Below are 24,442 nucleotides of genomic sequence, written 5' to 3'. Positions count from 1 at the left end.
CTTTACATCTGGTATAATGTTTACTTCTATTTCATTTACTTCTTTTTCTAGGGATTTCTCCTGTTCATACTTCCAGCTTCCTTGTTCCTCTCTCAAGAGAAGTGCTCCCCAAGGTCTGGTGAACTTCCACTGGGAGACAATCTAAGGACAAATATGCATTGACCACACCTCCTTCTCATTCTGAGTTGGTTGTGCCCATACAGTGCATAGACTCAGAGAGGATAAGAAATGCAAATAACCAACTTCACGCTACAGCATTTAAATAATCATCTCTTCAGTACAGCTGCCACCAGCTGCATATGGGTAATGGATTAGATGGAGAGTGAGCTACTTTGAAATGACTGGAAGCTGCTTTAGAATGGAAGGGGACTGAACTTTATCGTGTCAGTGGAGACAAGCCCTAAAATAAGAGTTTAAAGGCAAGTATCACTCTGTCATCTTGAGGTGTCAAAATTCTGAGAAAATAGGAGAGTTTTTAAAATTATCTTCTAGAGACATAGCACAGGGCATGTAGTGAGTTGGAAAGGATTAAGAACTTGTAAGGCAAATTTCAAAACCACTGAGAGCATCAGTATCCCTATTTGGAAAACGGAGCAACATCGTCTGTTAGTGTAATAGCAATCACGGTCAATGCCCTGAACAACTACCTTGGCCTGTGTTCAGGTGAGCTTCAGTTCCTGTGGTGCTCATGGCTTCCTTGGGGACATTCTCTGGGGGCATCCTTTGACCTGAAGACTGCGCTTTACCTGTCAGAAACGAGACGGAAGAGTGCCGGAGAGTTACTCCCAAGGAGCAAACACCAATGAATAAGGAATGGAAGCTGGAGAATATGGTGAATAATTACACCTGCCTCCCTTGTTCTTTACTGGACAGATTGGAGGCATAAGGCACACAGTTTCTCAGAGGGTCCCAATGGAATGAGTTCTCAATTGCCCACAGTGGCAAATGATTGACTTTTAGCTCCTCCCTGCTTCACTTCCCCATGTCCTCCAATTGCTTTCTGGGATCATTTCTCAAATGAAGTACATGAACCCATATTCTTACTCAGAGTCTATTTCAAGGACAACTCAAACTGATATTTTTTTTTGGAATTAATGTTACATAATAAATGTGAAACAAAAAAAATGCTTCTTCATAGAGACTATGCAACTGTTCTTAGCACTGCAGTGTCCTGGAACTCAGAGAATTCAGCAATAAACAAGAAAAGAAACCATCACATAAACCTTGACTAGATCCTCCACATGTAGCTGGAAATATAACTGCCAAGTATAGATACTATTTTCCCCAGCTTCATCTCAGCTAGGTGGGCCATATCTACACCAATAAAAGGGAAACACTCAAATTGACCATCCCTCCGCTATGCCCACCAGCCACTCAGGGCGAGAATGCAAATTAACCCAACAAAGAAGGCTGCAGCCACAGAGCTGGAGTCTTGGGTTGCTCCCAAAGATGGAGGAAACCAAGCTTCCCACCTGCCCTGGCCACCACTGAAGGAGTGGCTGGGGGCCTGGGTCACCGGGGGAAGTGGCCAGCCTGAAAACATCCCTCAGCCCTTTACCCAGGCTGGCCACACCTCCATGGAGTAAGAGTCCCCGCTGGGGGCCTGGCCAGCTTGAAAACAGCCCTCAGACCCTCACCTAGGCTGGCCAGGCACCCCAGCAGGAACCCCCACCCTGAAGGGGCTGTGGCCAGCTGGAAAATGGCCCTCAACCCCTCACCCAGGCTGGCCATGACCCATGGGGTGAAGGTCTCCGCTGGGGGGCATGGCCAGCCTGAAAACATCCCTCAGCCCCTCACCCAGGCTGGCCATGCCCACCCAGCGGGGACCCTCACCACATGGGGGCATGGCTGGCCTGCAAACCACCACAGGCCCCTTGCCCAGGCCACCCCATGCCCTAAGGGAACCTGCACCCTGATCCAGGACACCCTTCAGGGCAAACCAGCCGGCCCCCACCCGTGCACCAGGCCTCTATACTAATAAAAGGGTAATATGCTAATTAGACTGGGAGACCTTCCAGAAGACCTTCCGGATGTTCTTCTGGACAAAGCCATAGTGGCAGGGCTGAGGTAGAGGCAGTTAGAGGCCATGAGGGGAGAGCAGTTGTGGGTGATCAGGCCAAGATGGGACGGCAGTTGTAGGTGATCAGGCCAGTGGGGGGGCCATTGGGGGTGAGCAGACCAGCAGAGGGGCCAATTGGGGGCAAGCAGGCCATCAGAGGGGGTCAGTTGGGGGTGATCAGGACTGTGGGGGGGCAGTTTGGAGTGAGCAGACCAGCAGAGGGGGCAGTTGAGGGTGAGCACACTGGCTCAGGGGGCAGTTGGGGGTGATCAGGCTGGCAAGGGCGCATTTGGGGGTAAGCAGGAGGGCAGGCAGAGTAGTTTGGGCCAATCAGGCAGGAAGGCAGATGAGTGGTTAGGAGCCAGCAGTTCCAGATTGTGAGAGAGATGTCCAACTGCCAGTTTAGGCCTGGTCCCTGTAAACTGGCAGTAGGACATCCTTCCAGGGGTTCCAGATTGGAGAGGGTGCAGGCTGGGATGAGGGACACCCCGCCCCCCATGCACAAATTTTGTGCACCGCCTCTAGTGATTACAATAAGATATGTGGGCACTTGGTGGGTTGCTGATTGTGTTCTTTTTTTTTTCTTCAGTTATTTTTTATTTCTTCAAATTTGTTGTTTATCAGGAGTGACTGAAATAAAAAAATATAATTGAATCCCATCATCATCATGGAAATGACTTTGAGAGAAAACTTATCAGATGAATATTGCTTCCCATTTTCAACCAGTAAATAGTTGCCACTGATAAAACAGACAACCAAGTCTGTCAAGAATGCTCAAGATATGTTACATAATACAACATGCCTGTTCATGGGGGCTGGGGGAGGGAAGACTAGGAAATAATTTATGTGAACTTCTTGATTTCATCATACAAGACAAGCACAAAGCACCACCCATGCCTCTGAGAACATTGGACCATGCACCCTTGAAAAAAGCTTTGCCTCCATCACGAGCAATCTTCCTCCAGCAGTCGAGTGTGCCTGTGTACATGATATCAGTTCCTTTACACCCTGATTGCATCATCATGCGGCAATGAACAGTTTCAGATGGATAGGAAGTCAACCCAGCCACCGCTGTGACGGACTGTGCGATCATCCAGCTGATGAAGATGTGAGTATTCTTGAGGTCTGGAAGCATTACCTTTGCAGTGTCATAGACACCGAAGTAGACAGCTCGGTAGGTGATAATACCCTGATGACACATTAAAGCCTTGAAATAGGCCTCTAAACCCATCAGATTTGTAGATCATAACCAGGCAGTCGCCGAGGCCTTTGAATTCCCTTTCAGCTCCGGCTTTGCCCACATCAGCTGCTAGATGGGTACGGGCCAAATCAAGAGGATACACGAAACACAAGGAGGTGGCCCCAGCAGCACCACCTGATGCCAGATTCCCTGCAAAGTATCGCCCAAACTGGGCTCTCTTGTCCACACCACCCAGGCAGATCTGCTTGTATTTATCTTTGAAGGCAAAGTTGAGAGCCTGGGTAGGGAAGTATCCGATGACATTGGCCAGGTTACCGCGCCAGAGGGGCATGACTCCCTGCTCCTTGGGGATACGAACCACGCAGTCCATAATGCCCTTGTACTGCTTATCTGCAGTGATTTGCTTGCTGACATGCTGCACCTGCAGCAGCAGCTTGACCCGCTCGATGGGTGCCACCGCCGTCTTGGAGATGGCTGCGGCCACTCCACCTGCCAGGAAGTCCTTGGCAAAGGACACAGCGGCATCTGTCATGTTGAAAAGAAGAAGCGGGTGACTGCTGGCCTGGGCGCGGGACCGGCTGAACTCCGGGCTCTCTGACTGTGTTCTTGAATAGAAGAGTTGCACCTTCTCCTTTCCTCTTGAAGTAATGTGCAAGCCAAGGAGAGCTGCTCTGGACCATGCAGGTAAGGGAAATACTGTAGGGATGTGGAAGCAACATGGCCGGCAGTGAGAGCCTGGCTAACTGACATTGTGAAACTGTCACCTCAGCCCGGGGCTGCTGTGCCTAACCTTGGAGTCTCTGCTACTTTGAATCTCAGTTACACCAGATTAACCCATAATCTAGCAAATATTCACCAAAACCTAATGTTAAAAACATTCAGTATGTCCAAGCTAACATCTATGAGAACCCTCACATGCACCTGAACCAACACAGCTGGTGCAGTACACATCCTTATGGATTTTATATTGTAAACACACATGTTCTGTGTGTGTGTGCTTTTCATCCTATGCAACAATGGCTCACCTTGAGATTAAAGAGTTTCAGAATAAGTTGTGATTATAGCTCCAGTTTCTATTGATTTTTCTTAATGCTTATATTGCAAATTATATATTTGCAAAGTTAAAATACTTTGTCTGTAAACTCCATTTCTGACAGTAGTGCAGAACTTTCAACTCAAAAGCAAACAACAAAAAAACTAGATTGTATGTAAAGGATCATTTTTAAAATATTTGAGGTAAGGACACTTTATAGAGTCTCAGAACGAGCATATCTAAAGGAATAAATTATGGAAACCTGAAACTAAAGAATGAGCAATAATGCAAAATACAAAATGCCAAGTAACATCAAGGCCAAATTCTGACATTAGCACTGTGTTCTGGTGAGTGAACACTGGACCAGAGGAAAGGGTATTGAGCCTAGAATGTTGGGTCTTATGAACGACACCACAGTGATCTCAGGTCATTTGCATTGACTGATTTGGAAATGCCCACTAGTGTTCAGAATCATTAATTTAGCCCCTAAGTGTTCTTAAAGATTAATATTAAGCAAATATGAGCTCACAAATAAAATCACCAGATCTAAGGGAAACAAACCACCATGAACAGGAGTCACAGCAGAAACTAAAATCAGAGTCTAAATATTCAAAAGTCTCCAGGTACTGGAATTAATTGAAATAATTTTTAAAATGGGTTTATGAAATTAGCATGTTAGTAAGCACACAGAAACACATAATTAAAGAAGTAATGCTAATTTAAAAAAAACCAACAATTTAAAAAAGAATAAAAAATGAATATATATTATCCAAAATTCAATAAATTGTCTAAATAGCAAATTAGATATAGCTTAATGAAAAATAAAATGAATAAGAGAAAATATCAAAACTTTTAATTTTGGTAGCTGACATTTTTTTAAATTGTTTCATTGCTTAAAGTATTACAAAGGGTATTACATATATCTCCTTTTTCCCCCCGCCCTTGACAATCCCCAGGCCTCCCCTACCCCCCCAGTGTCTTATGTCCATTGGTTATGCTTATATGCATGCATACAAGTCCTTCGGTTGATCTCTTACCGCCCTCCCCCCCTTCTGCCCCCTTACTTTCCCCGGCCTTCCTGCTGCAGTTTGACAATCTGTTTGAGGCAGCTCTGTCTCTGTATCTATTTTTTTTCATAAGTTTATAATGGTCTTTATTATCCATGAATGGGTGAGATCATGTGGTATTGTTCCTTCATTGACTGGCTTATTTCACTTAGCATAATGCTCTCCAGTTCTATCCATGCCGTTGCAAATGGTAAGAGTTCCTTCTTTTTTATAGCAGCATAGTATTCCATCGTGTAGATGTACCACAGTTTTCTAATCCATTCATCTACTGATGGGCACTTAGGCTGTTTCCAGATCTTAGCTATGGTGAATTGTGCTGCTATGAACATATGGGTGCATATATCCTTTCTGATTTGGTAGCTGACATTTTTTTTCTATTAGACAAGTTAAAATAATTCACAGACAAATTATTAAAACTTCAGCAAGCTGGCTGAATATAAAATTGATATAATAATCTGTATTTTTATTTATTAAAAATAAAGATTAAAAAAGCATGGTATTAGTTATGAAACAACAAAACTATTATATAGTAAGGAAATTTTTCAGAGAATATGTACTAAAGAAATAGAGAAAATGATATTACTTTATCGAACAATGTTAAAGAAAACTGAAATAATTGAGAAAGTATATTTGTTTTTGGATAAAATGATTGCTATCATAAAGATGTCAATTCTCTTCAAAATTACCTATAATTTTTGTAGTAATAATCAGTATCTCAAGTATTATTTTTGTAAGTAAATTGACAAACAGATTTTAAAATTTGTGTGGTAGAGCAAAATCCAAGAATAAGGTATTTGAGATCACTTATCATATATTCAGATATATAATATTGTATTTATTAAGATACTTGATATAGGCACAGAGATTGATAAATGGAACATAAAGAGAAACTAGACTCAACACCATGAATAATATGAACAATTCAAATGAGAGGCATGGCTGTATAGATCAGTAAGGAGAAGAATGGCTATTCATAAAAAGGTCTAATTTTTACATGGAAAATTAGTTGGATCATAATCTTAAACCACATAAAACTAATTCTTGCCGAAACCGGTTTGGCTCAGTGGATAGAGTGTCGGCCTGCGGACTGGAAGGTCCCAGGTTCGATTCCAGTCGGGGGCATGTACCTGGGTTGCGGGCACATCTCCAATCCAGTGGAGATGTGCAGGAGGCAGCTGGTCGATGTTTCTATCTCATCGATGTTTCTAACTCTCTATCTCTCTCCCTTCCTCTCTGTAAAAAATCAATAAAATATATTTAAAAAAAAAAAAAAAACTAATTCTAGTGTATAAATTTAAAGACCAAATTCTAATATTTTTTAAGTTAATGTAAGAAAATATCTAGTTTCTCAGAGTAGAGAAGGGTATCTTAAACAAGATATAGAAACTCTGATCACAAAAGAAAAAATTGAGATTTAGGATATCAATGATACAAGTCATTGTAAGGTAATTAAAAATATAAGCCCCAATTCTTCAGAAAACATCTACAATAACTTGTTTTTCTTTGGCTCAAAAATTTAAACTCAATAGAAAACATGTAAATAGTTCAATTAAAAATAAACAAAGTGTAAGCAGGTGTTGCACAGAAGAGGAAATAAGAAGAGATGCTCATCCTGTTTAATAATTAGAGGAATGGAAATCAAAATTATAACTTGATATAATTTAGTATATACCAGATTCCTAACAATTCCTGCCAGGGTCTTTCTCAACATCTATAAGGGTTCAGGAATCTGGAGAAGGGGCTGAATGTAAATTAATAAAGAGATTAGACATGTAAATTTAGAATACATGGGGGAGCCAGAGGAGACCTAGCTTCAGTAACCAAGTTCTCTCTATCTCAGGACACAGGGCTTTTTATTCCCACATTTTGGCCTATAGCAAAGCAGATATACATATCAAAAGTAAAGTTTGGTATACAGTAGGCATTTTCAGGTTGGGGGAACTGCCTTTGGCTGTCAGGCAGCAGGAAATAATATATGCAAATCTTTAGGTTTGGGGAAATGCTTTCAGCTACTCCAGCAGGCAATAACATCTATCTTCAGCCCTGCTGGAGCCTCAAGATCCACCAACCTTTTGATGAAACTTCTTGCATTTATGACTTGCTGGAATTAGCCTCCAGCAAATTCCACAATCGAGCAACACCAAGTATTCAAGAGGAAACCTGTCACAACAAATTTACATGGCCTATTTCAAGATGTGTGTTTTGGTACAGCCCTTTTAGAAAATGTTTGGCATTTTCTTGCACTATTGCATAGTAACACATAGATTGACCTAACATTTTCACTCCTAATTATATACGCTAGAGAAACTCTTATATATGGTTGCTGGAACAAGAAAGTCCACAGTTCCTTAATGTTTAGGTGCATTTGTGTGAGTTTGTATGCTGTTTGTATAATAAAAAATGGAAAACAATAAATGTTCAGGTTAAATGAATAAAGTATTAGACATTTATTCCATGTGAAACCTTATAAAGAAATAAAAATAAATAAACCACTGGTACAAGCAATGGCATATAAGAATCATAGACTTAAGTCAAGTTAGGCATTATAGCAAAACTAACAAGCAATGAAAAACAATATGATCCTTAGGCTAACATAGTAGTACCTTCAAAAATGGAGTGAAGAAGAGCTTTTGTCTGAGAAGGTGACAACTTTCTTAAAACTGTCTTGCTGCCATCCTAGATCTCAGCACATGGGGTGGATTCAGGAGTTCATTGTCATGTTCCCTACCTTCAATATGCACTGCACAAGGCAGACATCACTGAAACCCATGTGGGTCCTGTGGTACCATTCCTGGGGCATGCTGATGTGGGTGGGAACACTGAGACAGCTTCTCCATGGGCTGGACTGGGACCGAGGAAAGAACTCTTTAAATGTACTTCATTTCCATGTTTATAAAATGAACATACTCAATTCTGATTGTGAGTTAAAATTTGTGCATGCATAGCATGTACATTGACAGAGACTGATTATTACAGCATTAGAAATGGGCTTCAGCAGCTGCCTTGCATGTATCGGAGCACTGCCTTTCTATGGGCCAACAGGATGAAGGGCTGGTGGCAAGGGAGAGCTAAAATGGCAGAAAAATACCATGAAAATGGAGTTTGTTTTTTATTTTTTAAGAGATGAGTTGATTTGATGTTTTGAAAATGTAAACAATGAAACCTGGACTTGTAATCCGTTGAGCTGCCAGACTATCCTATCTAATAAAATAGTAATATGCAGATTAACCATCACTCCAATACAAAGATGGTGGCACCCAGTCCTCTCTGCCCTGCTGGAGTCCTCCAGTCCCAGGGGGGCAGCCGCTGAGAGCAGGGGCAGCCGCTGAGAGCAGGGCCAGCAGATAGCACACAGCAGGGCCCTCTTGGCCACCCATGGCAACCCTGGAGTGGCCAAGTGGCCCTGCAGACAACAGAGAACCATGGGGAGCGGGCCTAAGCCATTAGTAGGACATCCCCTGAGGGCTTCAGGATTGGAGAGGGTACAGGTCAGGATGAGGGACCCCCCCCCCCACCCCCCATGCACAAATTTTGTGCACCGGGCCTCTAGTATATGAGATATAGACTAAATAGAGAAAAGGGGAGTTACTTTTATCCTCTCAATAATCTCATTCTCTAGGAAAGTGACTGGCATCCTTTTATTTTTTTCTTAAAGTAATAAATGTGTGTCAAGTACCTCTGTGTGTCTAGCAGCATGTTAGACATTTATCAGGCACTTCATTATATTTTTGAATAAATAAATGAATGGAGAGGCCTTAGTATACAATGTAACCAATATTTGTCATTGAAACTTTTCAATTTAGTTTAACTAGGGAAGTTTTTATATATTTTATATATGAACACAAAAATGTATAATACAAAGTTGTAGGGGATTTGATATAAAATTTATTTTTCAGTGTATGGCTTTACAGTAATTCTTTTTGTAACTAGTAGCCCAGTGCACAAAATCCTTGCACATTAAAAGGGAATTAATTAGCGGAAATATTTTAATATTGCTATTTGCCCTTTCTCTATAATAGAAATGTTAGAGATGAAAGGAAATTAGTAAAATCTATATGAAAATAATATGTAAATTTATTAATAAATAAACAGTAACAAAAGGATATAACAGCAACAGAGGCATGATATAAAAACAACAAAAACATGATATGAAAACAACAAAAACATGATATAAAAACAGCAAAAACATGATATAAAAACAACAGTGATGCAAACAATGACTGAAAAAGTGATTCAACTTATTCAAATATCTCCCTGCACACCACATTAACAGTGAAAACACTTCCAGAGTGCTTGACTAATTTCCCTTGTGATGAAGTATTTAGAACTTTAACTTTAACGTCACATGCTCTTCAAACTCAAGAGAAAGCAACATATAACTGACCATGTGCGAAAACAGGTTCAGGTAGGAATATTCCTACTCTGTCTAGAGTTTGTCTTTATAATTTATTAATAGTCATCACAAATTCTGGCATCACGGGAAACTGTCGTTGAATCAATTTAAATGGGAGGCCATTGTCAGATGGGGACAAATCAATTCTTGGAATCAGAACAACCTCTCCCTCTGCAGATCCTGTTAATACTTCAGCTTGGATAATGTTAGGTCATAATCTTTTGATAATAAATCTGGTACCATTACAAAGACCCCATTTACTATTAAGATTTCTCAATAACATGATGATTGCACCCACTTTCAATTTTAATTTATGACATGGCATTCCCAACGGAGTAATATTATTAAGAAATTTGATGGGAAAATTTTCCTTTTCAGCATCATCTTTGGAATCAATGGAATCATCACTCAAATATGTATGAAAATCTCCATCAAGTATATCCAAACTTTCTTCATTTAATTTTTGAACATGCTCATTTTTTGGACAAAGAATTGCATGGTTAGATATATTTTTAATATTATCTATAGATATAGTATTTCCAAAGGTAGCTTCAATAATAGATCCATTACAAATCGTTTCACAGGGGATTTCAGTAATATCCATTCCTAAATGAAAACTGCTATCAAGTTTGCCATCTCCAAGTTTTACTAACCATCCACTATAAGCAGAATCCTCTGATCTTATATTTGTTGTAAGAGACAACTTTCTGAAACGTCCCAAACATTGCAGTACTTTAAACTCATTTGTACTATAGCCAAACATGTAGCATGTGGTACAATACTAAGACATTGTCGAAAATCCCCTCCAAGAAGAACTTTTCCACCAAATACAACATTCAAATTCATAATTTCTCTTAGTAATCTGTCTATGGCGTTTACTGGATGTCATGGTGCATTCATCAATAATGAGAAGTTGGGCCTTTTTAATAGTTTTAGCAACTTCAATCTTTATATCCAGTCTAGAAATTGAAGTTTCATTTAGTGGAATGGGTAATTTATATTGGGAATGAGAGGTGGTTCCACTGAGAAGTAAATTTGCAGCAATTCCTATAGATTCTGTGGGTAAAACAGTACTACCATGACCTCTAATATAATGTATTAAAACTTTATAAAGATATGCTTCCACACTCTGAGGTCCAGTTCCTGCCTCAAACCTCGCCCTCCCGCAAACAGCTCAGGGAGAGCGCAGATATGGCTAAGAGGACCCAGGACTCAGTGCATCCATGCTCAAAGGGCAGGTTCCTTCCTGAAACCTAGCTGCCTTCGCGGGAAACAGCTTGGGGAGGGTGCAGCCGTTTCCAAGACAACCCCTGCAGGACTGACTTTCTTCTTGTTGGTGGAGCCTCAGTCGTGATGTTACACCCAGGGTTTTCATATAAATAGATTAGAAAATGTTGTCATTTAAAATATAGCAAATGAATTAAAGCTAAAGGCCAGAAAAAAATCAAATTCCAACACTGAGGAACAATCACTGTTACTATTTAAAGTATTTTTGTCTTTTCTTATGCTGTGGTTCCACAGTTATCCACGTAATAAGTAAGCATTATGTCATTCTTCAGTTTCAATACCTTCATGATTTTCTGGAGGCATATTTTCTTTTAAAAGAAGGAGGAAACTTCCAGTCATAGTAAAGTGGACCAGGGTCTGAAAAATTGGTGTAAAAAGATAGAGTGTACCTTGTACATACCTAAAAAGTTGTGAACATTTGAAATAGAATGAATTCCCATTATACTTCCTGTTTTAATTTCATATCTATATTAGATTGGGGGAAAAGAACTGATTAACTTGTTAGGTGCCTGGCTACCTACAGGTTCTGCAACATCTAGGGCTACAAGTGTTTGTCTCAGCAAATTGATAATGGTTATGTGATCTTAGACACATTCGGGATATTCAAGCTGGCAGTAAGTTTTAGAGAATTTCTAACCTTGAGTTTCAGGGCTTATCACTCAGTGAACATGACATTATGCTAAATTTAAATATAGTAACAACAATGAAGATGGATAATGAGAAAAAATGTTAACACCAGTTTATTGCTTTGGGGTACAGAAATAAGAGCACAATGAAAGCAAGAAAGATATAAAAATAATATCTGATTTGAAAATGTGACAGTTTATAAATAAATAGAAAAATACAGTTTTGCAGTTTATCCCATAAAGAGGTTGGCTAAGTTTATTTTTTGATGGTACTTTTTTCATTCTCCAAATAAATGTGAATTCTTTGTGGTCTATTTTCTTACCCCAAATAGTCTCTGAGTCTCTGCAATACAGCCAAAATGCTGACTATAAAAAGGGCGGAAAAAAACCTGCCACAATTCACATAATACACCAAGCTAATTTCATTTTGAGGGTGAACTGAATTGGAAAAATCTCATTTTCTTAAGAAAACTTTGTATCTCATAAAGTCTTTATGTGCTTTGGAGGAACAGCCTTTGCCCTAGGGATATGCTCATGCCCGCCATGGAGATAGCGAGGAAAGAAGGAAGGAGAATAAAGAAGGAAACAACATCTCTACAAGCAAAGTGCAAAGCCAGACATTTAATTCCATCATTTCCCATTATTTCTTGGTTGATCAACAATATTTCCTCAAGCAAATCTTCATTAATTTGCTTTTCTTGTACCTCTGACTATGCAAATTACAATCTGCTTTTTTTTTCTTTTAATTATACTCGCCCACTCTCACCACCTGAATATATTGGAGTGAAAAGAGAAAGAGCATTAAGCAGCTTCTGTGGGATTTTACATGCATTGTAATGACCTTTCAATATGAATTCTTAGCAAGGGGATATGATTTTATTTTCATTTTCTATAGTAAATCATTCTTTTTATAAGATGTCACCTGCAGTCTGTAGTGACATTGGACTAGAGGTGTAGAAATGCTGTCTTTTGCCATTGACAGACCCAGTCTGTTCTCTCGTCAGGGGATCAGGGGTTTTTCAGGCATATGTATGACAACTCAATGTTCTTTCATCTGGGTCTTCTTTTCTTCAGTTATTAAATATTCAGCATGTGCATCATGCACTGAAGCCTGAATAATATAAGACTAGTGGAAAACCTGTGTGGGAGCTATATTTTCATTATTAATATGAATTATGTATGCTGCACTCATTCGTCTACTTTGCAAACTCAAATGTAATAGAATAAGCAACCCCCTCCTCACCAGTAGGTAAGGACAAACAGTTTCAGTTTCAAAATATTATCTTAGTTTTAAACAATAAGAAAGCGAGTGACAGCTCATCTTCACAATTTCTCCTGCTGAAAAGAACAATTTTGCAGGTGGAAAATTTTAAATTGAGTAAGTGAAAAAAATTCTAAAAAAAAAACCAAACATGGTTGGAAATGGAAGAGATAGGATATTTGCAATTTCTCCTGCTGAAAAGAACAATTTTGTAGGTGGAAAAATTTAAGTTGAATAAGTGAAAAAAATTCTCAAAAAACCCCCCCAAAAAACAAACAAACACAGGTTGGAGATGGGAGACATAGGATTTAAACCCAAGACTTTCTCCTTTTCTCCCAGTTTTATTGAGATATAATGGACATAAAACCCAAGACCTTCTTATTTTAAAATCCAGAGACCTTTCTTCTTCACATTGCCTCGGTAGAGCTGAATACCAGTAACCATACTCAACCTTTACATCTCTCAGGATCCAAAACATGGATACATCATTGTAACTGCAAATAATAGCTATCTCCCTTGCATAAAATCAAAATAACTAACATATGTAACAAATTATTCAGTTTATCCATACCTCATATATATGTTTACCATAGCATATGCTACATGCATGCATGAATAAATGAATATAAGCTGTAATTTAATTAGTCACATACTAATGATGTATCTGTATAGCATGCAATAACAAAACTCCTTGGAATGGCATAGAAGAGCTTTCTTAATCTAGAACCTTCTCATTTCTCTACTCTCGCCTCTATATTGTCATACGTTGCTTAACAATGGAGATATGTTCTAAGCAATTTGTTGTTGGGTGAATTTGCATTGTGTGAACATCAGAGTATGCATTTACACAAACCTAGCTAGTAAAGCTTACTACACACCTAGGCTATATGGTCTAGCCCAGTGGTTGGCAAACTGTGGCTCGCAAGCCACATGCGGCTCTTTGGCCCCTTGAGTGTGGCTCTTCCACAAAATACCACTTGCAGGCACGCACGTACAGCGTGATTGAAACTTCGTGACCCATGAGCAGAAGTCAGTATTTTGTGGAAGAGCCACACTCAAGGGGCCAAAGAGCCGCATGTGGCTTGCGAGCCGCAGTTTGCCGACCACTGGTCTAGCCTATTGCTTCTAGGCTACAAAACCATAAGCAGTTACTGTACTGAATACAATTGTAACACAGTGGTAAATATTTATGTAGTTAAACATAGAAAAGATACAGTGGAAGCCATGAGTGAAAACATTTATCAAGTAAATTTGCCTGGGCTCTGTGATTGATTGCATAGTGGTGAGGTTTTAGGGAAATTAAGTTTTGATGATGACTTACAGATGTATGGCCTAAGAAAGTGAGAAAACAGGCTCAAAATCTGAGTTAGGGAATACACAATAAATATTTGGGATGGCTAAAAGGAATATAAGTTCAAACAAAAGTAGCACCCATTACCACCAAGTCTCACATCCTCTAACTCAGGTAAAAGAAGGCCAATCCAGCCAGGTGGCTTTTAGGAGCAGCTTATCATCTTATTATAATATTGGATCTTGTAGAATTGTCTTTAAGCTTGGATAACTTACACGTACAAAATTCACACTAACAGCACTCACAAGAGAATGACTATGAATGTACATGGCAATCAATGAATTTACTCTGAATACTAACTAGAGAGCCAGAATCTTGTGTCAATCTTATCAGAAATGTTTCTTCCTATAGAAAAACTACTTAGGAATATTAATAATGTGGAGATACTAAGTAATAATAAAGCAAAGAGAATCTTGATGCCTGTGTCTCACATATGTAATTAAGCATTGTTACATATGTGTATGGATTGATTGGCATCACACAGTTTGGAGTTAGATGGCTGCTACTGAACTCTGACCAGGCTGCTAAAATAGTATGGAATTCTAAGTAGATCCAATCACTACTCTAAGTCTAAGGAAACTAATTTTTCTCACCTGCAAAATAAATATAATAAATCTTCTTCCCTTGTAGATTTAGGAGGATTAAATAAGAAAGTGCTTGTATAGTGTTTAATCCAGGGTTTGGTATATTCCTGATGAGCAATAAACTGCCATTGAAGTTCAGGAAAGCCAATTGGTTAATTCAATGATGCATGGCAGTGCTAAGACCAGAAACCACTGCCCTGTTCCTACATCTAGACCTGCCTCTGCTCTCTCACACAGAGCCAAGCTGTGCCTCCAAATGACTTCTCAATAAAGCAAATGTGCTAAAACAGGAAATGAGAAGACTTTTATAAAAAATGCCAAAACTTATCTTCCCAGAGATCCACAAATTGGTCAGTATTTCTTACTTTGCTATGCCCAAATATCTTGGGATTGCTTATTTTATTTCATCTGACTCTAAAACTCAAATGCACATTTAGAAATAAATTTTCTTGAGGACTTTAATACCCCACTGACATCACTGGGTAAATCTTCTAGACAAAATAATCAACAAGGAAACAGTAATCCTAAATGACTCACTAGATCAGATGGAAGTAATTGACATCGTCAGAACATTTTACCCCAAAGCTATGAAATATACATTATTCTCAAGTGCACATGGGACATTTTCAAAGATAGACCACATGTTAAGACATAGACTAAGTTTCTATAAATTCAAGAAGATTGAAATCATATCAAGCATCTCCTTAGACCACGATGGCATTAAATTAAAAATCAGCTACAATAAAAAAACACAAAAACAATCAAATACGTGGAGGCTAAATAGCATGATATTAAAAAATGAAGGGGTCACCAAAGAGGTCAAAGAATAAATAAAAAACATCCTGTAAACAAAGGAAAATGAACACACAACAATCCAAATCTATGAGACACAGTGAAAGCAGTCCTAAGAGGGAAGTTCATAGCACCATAGGCCTACCTCAAAAAAGAAGAAAAACTGGTATGTAAAAGAATTATGTAACACTACAACAAAAACTGGTATAAAAAAGAGTTATGTAACACTACAACTTAAAGGATTCGAAAGAGAACAAGAAAAGCCCAGAGTAAGTAGAAAGAAGGAAATAATAAAGATCACAGCAGAAATAAATGACATAGAGACTAAAAAAATTACAAAAGATCAATAAAACCAAGAGCTGGTTCTTTGAAAGGATAAAAAAGATGGATGAACCTCTAGCCAGACTCACCAGGAAAGAAAGAGGACCCAAATAAACAAAACCAGAAATGAAAGAGGTAAAGTAACAAATGACCCCACAAGAAATATGAAGGATCATAAAAAAAAATATTATCAATGACTTTACTCCAACAAATGAGACAACCTGGATGAAATGGACATACTCCTAGAAAAAAAAAAACAACCTTCCAAAACTCAATCAGGAAGAATCAGAAAACCTGAATAGGCTGATAACTACTGATGAAATTGAAGCAGTAATAATAATAATAATAATAATAATAATGATAAAAACTTCCAGGAAACAAAAGCCCTGGTCCAGAGGGTTTCACAGGGGAGTTTTACCAAATATTCAAAGAAGAACGAATACTTATTATTCTCAAACTATTCCAAAAATTTCAAAAAGATGGAGCAATCAGGCAAGAAGAAGAGATAAAAGGCATCCAAATTGGAAAGAATGAAGTAAAACTCTCATTATTTGTAGATGACATGATATTGTACATAGAAAACATCAAAGTCTTCATCAAAAACTATTAGATTTAATGTATGAATTTGGAAATGTAACAGGATACAAAATTAAGACTCAAAAATCCATGGCATTTTCATACACCAATAGTGAATCCTCAGAAGGAGAAACTAAAAACAACAACAACAAAAAACAACATCGATGTATCTCTCTGTCTCTCCTCCTCCCTTTCATTGTCTAAACATTCAATGGAAAAATATCCTTAGGTGAGGATTAGGAAAAAAAGGAGTATGTCCATGTGTGTGGAAGAGATTATCATTTGACAGTAGACTGAGAAAGATCACTCCTTAATGTCCATGAGCATCATCCAATCATTTGAGGGCATCAATAGAACAAAAAGGAAGAAAAAGGGCAAATTTGCTTTTCCACTTGAGCTGGAACACCCACCTTCTTCTGCCTTCAATCACTGGTGCTCCTGGTTCTCAGACTTTAAAACTCACACCTGGATTTGTAGCATTGCTCCCCATCTTCCCTGATTCTCAGGGCTTTAGACTCACACGAAATTGTACCACCAACTTTACCTTCCTGGTTCTGCAGGTTGCAGATGGCACACTGAGAAACTCCTTAACCTCTGTAAGTGTGTGTGTGTGTGTGTGTGTATGTGTGTGTGTGTGTGTGTGTTCTCCTGTTGGTGTTGTTAGTTCTGTTTCTCTGGAAAACCCTGACTAATACAGATTTTGTTACTGGGAAGTGGGGTGCTTCACCGCTGTAATAAACACCAAAAATGTGAAGATGACTTTGGAATTGGGTAATGAAGAGTGGCTGGAAGAGTTTTGAGAAGAATGATAGAAAAAGCCTAGATTGTCTTTAAAGAGACCATTGGTAGAAAAATAGACATTAAATGTCATTCTGCAGAGGTCTCAGAATGAAGTGGCCCAGATGATAGAGAAGGCTTCTATACACATGTCATCATAAACGAGATGTTAGTAGAAATATAAACATTAAAGTTCTTCTGTTAAGATGTTAGAAGAAAATGAGACAATGTTACTGGTCACTGGAAAAAGGACAATCATTGTTATAGAGAACCAGGAAACGTGGCTATGTTCTTTTCTATTGTTGGGTGGAAGGTAGAATTGGTTCTTGATGAACTTGGATGTTTAGCTGATGACATGTCGCAGAGGACAGTCTAGTCTAGTGATGGCGAACCTTTTGAGCTCGGTGTATCAGCATTTTGAAAAACCCTAACTTAACTCTGGTGCCATGTCACATATAGAAATTTTTTGATATTTGCAACCATAGTAAAACAAAGACTTTATTTTTGATATTTATTTTATATATTTAAATGCCATTTAACAAAGAAAAATCAACCAAAAAATGAGTTTGCATGTCACCTCTGACACGTGTGTCATAGGTTCGCCATCACTGGTCTAGTCTAACTCTCCTTGTTCCTTATTTTAAAATGTGAGGAAAGAGATAAATTGAAAAGGAAACAATTAAACAGAAAAAAAGGAAGGAAGTAATGAATGGGGGGAGGGAGGGAGAGAGGGACCAGAACTTGGTTGTTTGGAAAAGCTTAGCCTTTCCAGATTGAAAAAAAAGCTAGAATATGCTTTTGAAAAATCAAAAATGAGGTTGAGAAACATTTTGTAGTAGAAATTAGTTACATGATAATGAATTTAATCTTGGATAAATGCAGCCATAAATATCTAGGAATAATGTGTGGAGAACCCCCTTGTCTGATAGCATAAAACCATTGACATATATATGGTACAACAAGATTTTCAAGAGATTTATTCCAGCAGAAACACTGGAAGCTTGGACTGAAAGGCACAGTGATGAACTGGCACCTTCCCAGCATGGGTTACCCTTCCAGAAAAAAAGAATTATACCAAGAGCAGAGCTGAAGATGTAGAGGCAGAAGCCAGATAGGATGTGCCCACAGGCTAGAACACTAAGCACCAGATTATTTGTCTCTGGCCTTGAACCTCAGAAGAATTTGCTTTGCTAGATTTCAAATGTGTTTGGCAATGGCAACCCTTTTGTTTCTTCCAGTTTCTACCTATGTGAATGGGATGTCCATCTTATGTTTGTCCCACAATTGTATTTTACAAACAAGCAACTTGTTTTCCAGTTTTATAGGATCACAGATGGAAAAAAAGTTGCTCAGGATGGACCATCTCCATGGTCCCTTCTATATCAGAGTTAGATGATGAGTTGGGACTTTTTGAATTGTTTGTACTTAGATGAAATTTTGGTTTTAGGGTTGATGTTTGTATAACTTAAAACTTGTATGCACAGTGGGGTCATATCAGAATATTTTATACATGAACAAATGTGAATTTGAGGGGGAGCACATGGAGCCAACTGAAGTCGGTCAATGGTACCCACAACCCCCCAAAATTCATGTCTATTCCGAAACTAAGAATGTGTTCTTATTTGAAAATTGAGTTGTTGCAGAAATAATTAAAGATAGAGATGAGGTAATACCAGTTTAGGATAGGCTCTTATTTCAATGGGAATGTCTTAAAAAGTAAAAGAAAGTGACACAGAGAAACAAAAAATAAGGTGATGTGAAGATGGAGGCAAAAATTTTACTAATGCCCTTATAACCAAGTAGTGACAATGATTGTTAGCAACCACCAGAAGTTAGGAGCATGGAATAGTTTCATGTACTATCTATTTATAATGAACTGACGCTGTTGATTGCTTGATTTCAATCTTCTGCTTTACAAACTAAGAAAAGGTAAATTTCTGTTATTTTAAGCCACCACAATTGTGATGACTTATTGTAGCAGCTCCAAAAACATAACATCCTATATAATAAAAGGCTAATGTGCAAATTGTCCCCTCAGGAGTTCCACTAACCAGGAGTTCAACCGCTCACTATGACGTGTGCTGACTACCAGGGGGCAGCACAGAATGAAGGAAGGCCAGCCTAGGCCTAGGGAACCTACCCTTGCACGAATTTCGTGCACTGGGCCTCTAATATATATATATATATATATATATATATATATATATATATATATATATATATACACACACACACACATACTGAGTGGCCAGATTATTATTACCACCTGACGTTTGTAGGCAAATTAGCTATAATTTTGTGCTGAAGTTGCTAGAGGGCCAGACCATTACAAATAGGGAAGCAAGTTGTTTACCACGATAGTATAAATGATTTTTTTTTTCTGAAGATATGGGTAAATAATGCAATTTAACAGCCTTTGAACATGGGATATATTTGAACGTGAGTGGCCAGATTATTATGACCACCTGATGTTTGTAGGCAAATTAGCCATACACTGCATCGTATGGGATATGGAAGTCGAAGGCCTGTTCAAACACCTTTGCTATCTGCAGTTACCAAGATAAAATGTCTCAAATTAGCACAGGAACACAAGGATTGGACAGTCGAGCATTGGAAAAAAGTCATGTGGTCGGATGAATCATGTTTCCAGTTGCATCATGCAGATGGCAGAGTGAGAAGTTGGCGGAAACAGCATGAAAGCTTGCACCTCACATGAATGAGTACAACCCTTCAAGCTAGTGAGGGCAGCTTTATCATTTGAGGCATGTTTTCCTGGCATGATTTGGGCCCTTTAATTCATGTGGAACAACATCTGAATAGCACAACATACCTAAGTATCATTGCTGATCAAGTTCATCCTATCATGTTGATGGCCCATCCCAATGGCTTCTTCCAACAAGACAATGTGTCATGCGACAGTGCTCATATTGTGCAGGAGTGGTTTCAAGAACATGAGGAAGACTTTACCTTGCTTAGGTGCCGCCACCCCCCCCGCCCCCCCCCCCCCGCCGCCAATCACCAGATCTCAATCCAATTGAGCATTTGTGGGATGAAGTTAAAAGAGTCATCAGGCAGCTGGTTCCACAACCATCAAATCTCACAGAACTGGACAGTGCTATTCATCAGGCATGGTGTCAGATTCCTCGCATCACCTTTCAACATCTTGTGGAGTCAATGCCGAGAAGAATCGCCACAGTATTGAAGGCAAAAGGTGGCCCAATAAAGCACTGATGGGTGGTCATAATAATATGGCCACTCAATCTATATATATCCCACGTTCAAAGGCTGTTAAATCGCATTGTTTACCCATATCTTCAGAAAAAAATCACTTCTACTGTCGTGATAAACAACCTGCTTCCCTATTTATAATGGTCTGGCTCTCTAGCAACTTCAGTGTGAAATTATAGCTAATTTGCCTACAAATGAAAGGTGGTCATAGTAATCTCTCCACTCAGTGTGTGTGTGTGTGTGTGTGTGTGTGTGTGTGTGTGTATATATAAACAGTTTTGAGAATATATTTCAGAAGTATGCATTTTTTATTTACATTGTTATGTGTTATTTAAATTTGAAAAAATATTTAAAATTTAATTAGCAGTGCAAGACATAAAAATTGAAAATTTGAAGTATTATACTTGTACTAGAGGCCAGGTGCACGAAATTCCTACACTTAGGCAGGTGGTCCCTCAGCCTGGCCTGTGCCCTCTTGCAGTCTGGGAGACCTCATGGGATGTCCAACTGATGGCTTAAGCCCGCCCGGGGAGCAGGCCTAAGCCAGCAGTCAGACATCCTTAGCACTGCTGTGGAAGCAAGAGAGGCTCCCTCCACCGCCACTGTGCTCACCAGGCATGAGCCTGGCTTCTGGCTGAGTGGCACTCCCCCTGTGGGAGCACATTGACCACTGGGGGCAGCTCCTGCATTGAGTGGGATTGGGCCAAAACAGGCTGTCCAACATCCCCCAAGGGGTCCCAAATTGTGAGAAGTCACAGGCCAGGCCGAGGGACCCCACCAGTGCATTATCACTGGGTTGGGGAGGCACATGGGAGGTTGGCCAGCTGGGAGGGACCACAGGTGGGCTCCAGGGCATGTCCAGCCCATCTCGCCTAGTTCAGATCGTCCGGACTCCAGCAGCAAGTTAACCTACCAATTGGAGTGTCTGCCCCCTGGTGGTCAGTGCATGTCATAGCGACTGGTCAACCAGTCAACTGTCTGCCCCATGGTGTTCAGTACACATCATAGCAAGTGGTTGAGCAGCCTTAGCATATCATTAGCATATTATCCTTTGATTGATTGAATGGATGACCAGATGACCAGACACTTAGCATATTAGGCTTTCATTATATAGGATTACTTATACAATTGAACTGTGTTAGATAAGATTTATGGAATGAAAGAAAACAAAGTTAAAAATGTCCCATTGGTAGTTATTTAATTTCACTTAGACTTAAGTCTTTCAAAAATATTACTCATTAAAAATTCTTCATATATTATAAGGATGTATGGCTACCTACATATTATTAGGATATCCATATGGAAAAATAAATAAACTGTCAACATTGACACCTCAAAATTTCATGTGATTGAAAAAAATAAGATCAAAGGATAGTCATGATTAAATATCTAATAAAAATAAAAATTAGTCAGAAATTAAAATAAAGTAGAGGATAATATCTTTTCCACAAAATACTTTCTCAGTGAACTTCATTCAGTCTCCACAGTTGATAATGACAGGAGTTACCTAACTGTGGCAAGTGCTGAGAAAGTGGTGTCCCTGGACACAAGTAAAACCTTTAGAAATGTGACTATAAAATGTATAATAATAACATAGTTATGGTAATCACTGCCTGAAATTATTTATTCATGTAACCTATTAGTTCATTTCATGAAATTATTATTTAGCTTAACTTTGGATTTAGCCAAATATTAATTGAAAGTCTTTTATAATTAATTAAAACAGAGGGGATAAATGGTAATGGGAAAAAATAAGATAAAATTGTATTTATTGAATTCTATGTGATATGTAAAATTTTAAAAGAACTTGAGTTTAACTTTTTTAAAGTTAATTTAAATCTTTCTTCTAAAGAGTGTACATTTTAAATACATCTTTATTGATTTCAGAGAGGAAGGGAGAAATAGACTATCAATGATGAGAGAGAATCGTTAAGGCTTGCCTCCTGTACAGCTCCGACTGGGCTTCCAGCCTGCAGCCCAGGCATGTGCCCTGACAAAGAATTGAACCATGACCTTCTGATTCATAGCAACACTGGCTGGGCTAAAAAGTGTACATTCTTAACATCTTAAAGCTAACAATATATTTTGTTTTTAAAACATTATGCATTTTTAGCCATCCTTAACAAAGAATAATACATATTCAATAAGAAAGCATATTAAATAACATTATTAAACTTTTAGTTAATGGCATTTAAATTTCACTTGATTTTTTACTATAGAGCATAGTAATTGTACTGTACATCATTATCATCAACATGTATCAAGTGTGAAACAGATCTTTCTGCATCTAGAACTAGAAAACTAATGGAAACTTTTAAACTATTAGTATCCCACTTAGAAAAATTGAAAAGGTCCAGCTCCTCAAGGTAGTCACTTTTATAACATACCATAGAAATAGAAACAGAGGCAGATATCTAAAATGAAACTGTAAATATATGTTTCTGAAAATTTAGGGAATATCTATGACTAGTTCATTCCACAGTCAATGCCCTGCTACATCCTCTTATAACCCAAGTGGGTTGGATCTGAAGAAAGAAAACATCACTGCCTACAGGCATTTCTTCAGGAGGCCTGTTCGACGGAGTTTCTCAGAAGCTCTCGGGTTAGCTGTGTTTTACTCTATGGAAAATTCGCTTTCAATTTAAGCTGCAAGAAGCCAGAGACTGTTCATTTCAAAGCATTTTTTTTAAATCTCTGAATTTGCCACAGCAGGCAGAGAATTTTTATTAGTGGAGAAGAGAGCTGTAGGTATTCACATTAGATGGGGAGAGGGTTAGAGCCACAAATTGCATTTGCTAATGTGGCAAAGAGAAGCCAGAGCTTTTTAGAAATAATTTAACTGAGTTTTGAGTGTCACATCTGCACATTGAGTAAGCAAACAAATTTAGTGGAACATAAGATAGATCAGTGGTTAAAATTTATATATAAATATGTATCTTGATATTCTACTTTTACCAAAATGCAAAAACATACATGGTAATTAACTTATAAAACTTTATGACAGGGCCAGGACTTTTTCTTTAATATACATTGATTAAAGTTATAAATTTCCTTTTTCGTTATATACTGAATTTATAATGCAGCGTTTGCTATTTCTGCTTCTTTTGTTAAATGTTGGCATTATTGCAGTTGTCCCTCTTACCTCCCCTCTTTGCCCACCTCTATCCCCGCCTCCCCCTTCCTTGGCTTTCACCAAGCTATTGGTTATGTCCATGGGCTATGCATATGTTCTTTAGACAATCCCATCACCTTCTTTATCCAGTCACCCCATAAACTGGAAGCAAAGAAAGCAGACTTTTTCTTAAAGATGATTTTCTCTCTCATTCTTATTTCATTCACACTACAAACAATTGACTTGTGGTTTTTATACTCTTGTTTATTAATCCTTTTCAAAACATATTGCTTATATGTTGTGAGATAGATATAATATTCCACACTCATAAATTGGTTTGCATGAAAATTAAATTATTATTGAATTAACATATACAATTGGAATAAATACTTTAAGGAACAATCTAAACTGACTCTTGAACACACAGCATGAGTAATGAAAACCTAAATTTAAGAGTATTCTATACTGCCTTCTATGAGCACATATCAGTATGTTTTGCAAAAATAATAGAAACAGTCAGTTCTTTTGGCCAATGAGTGAAATGGATAACATTTAAGAACACTTATATCACACTGATACTTGGAAATTAATAACATAAGAGCTGGAAATTACATAATTCTCTGCCATGGACTGTTGTATGGGTACCTACAGCTTGAAGGAACTACAAACTTATCAGTGTCTCAGCTAAAAGAAATCTCTTTCCGTTTAGGTTTTCTTGAAACATTTTACATTATGGGTTATCAAAAATCCCATGTTTGCCTCTCCCCAAACATG

General features: G+C 38.4%; 1 pseudogene; it reads right to left on the bottom strand.

Moving 5' to 3' along the window:
* Positions 1-2,638: 2,638 nt before the first annotated feature.
* LOC139015753 (ADP/ATP translocase 2 pseudogene) lies at positions 2,639-3,792 on the bottom strand (annotated as a pseudogene).
* Between the last annotated feature and the right edge of the window lie 20,650 nt (positions 3,793-24,442).

This window comes from Myotis yumanensis, unplaced genomic scaffold, assembly GCF_028538775.1.
Source record: "Myotis yumanensis isolate MYYU_CA2020_CCGP unplaced genomic scaffold, mMyoYum1.0.hap1 SCAF_8, whole genome shotgun sequence".
Lineage (NCBI taxonomy): Eukaryota > Metazoa > Chordata > Mammalia > Chiroptera > Vespertilionidae > Myotis > Myotis yumanensis.
This window is presented reverse-complemented; position numbering and strand designations above follow the sequence as displayed.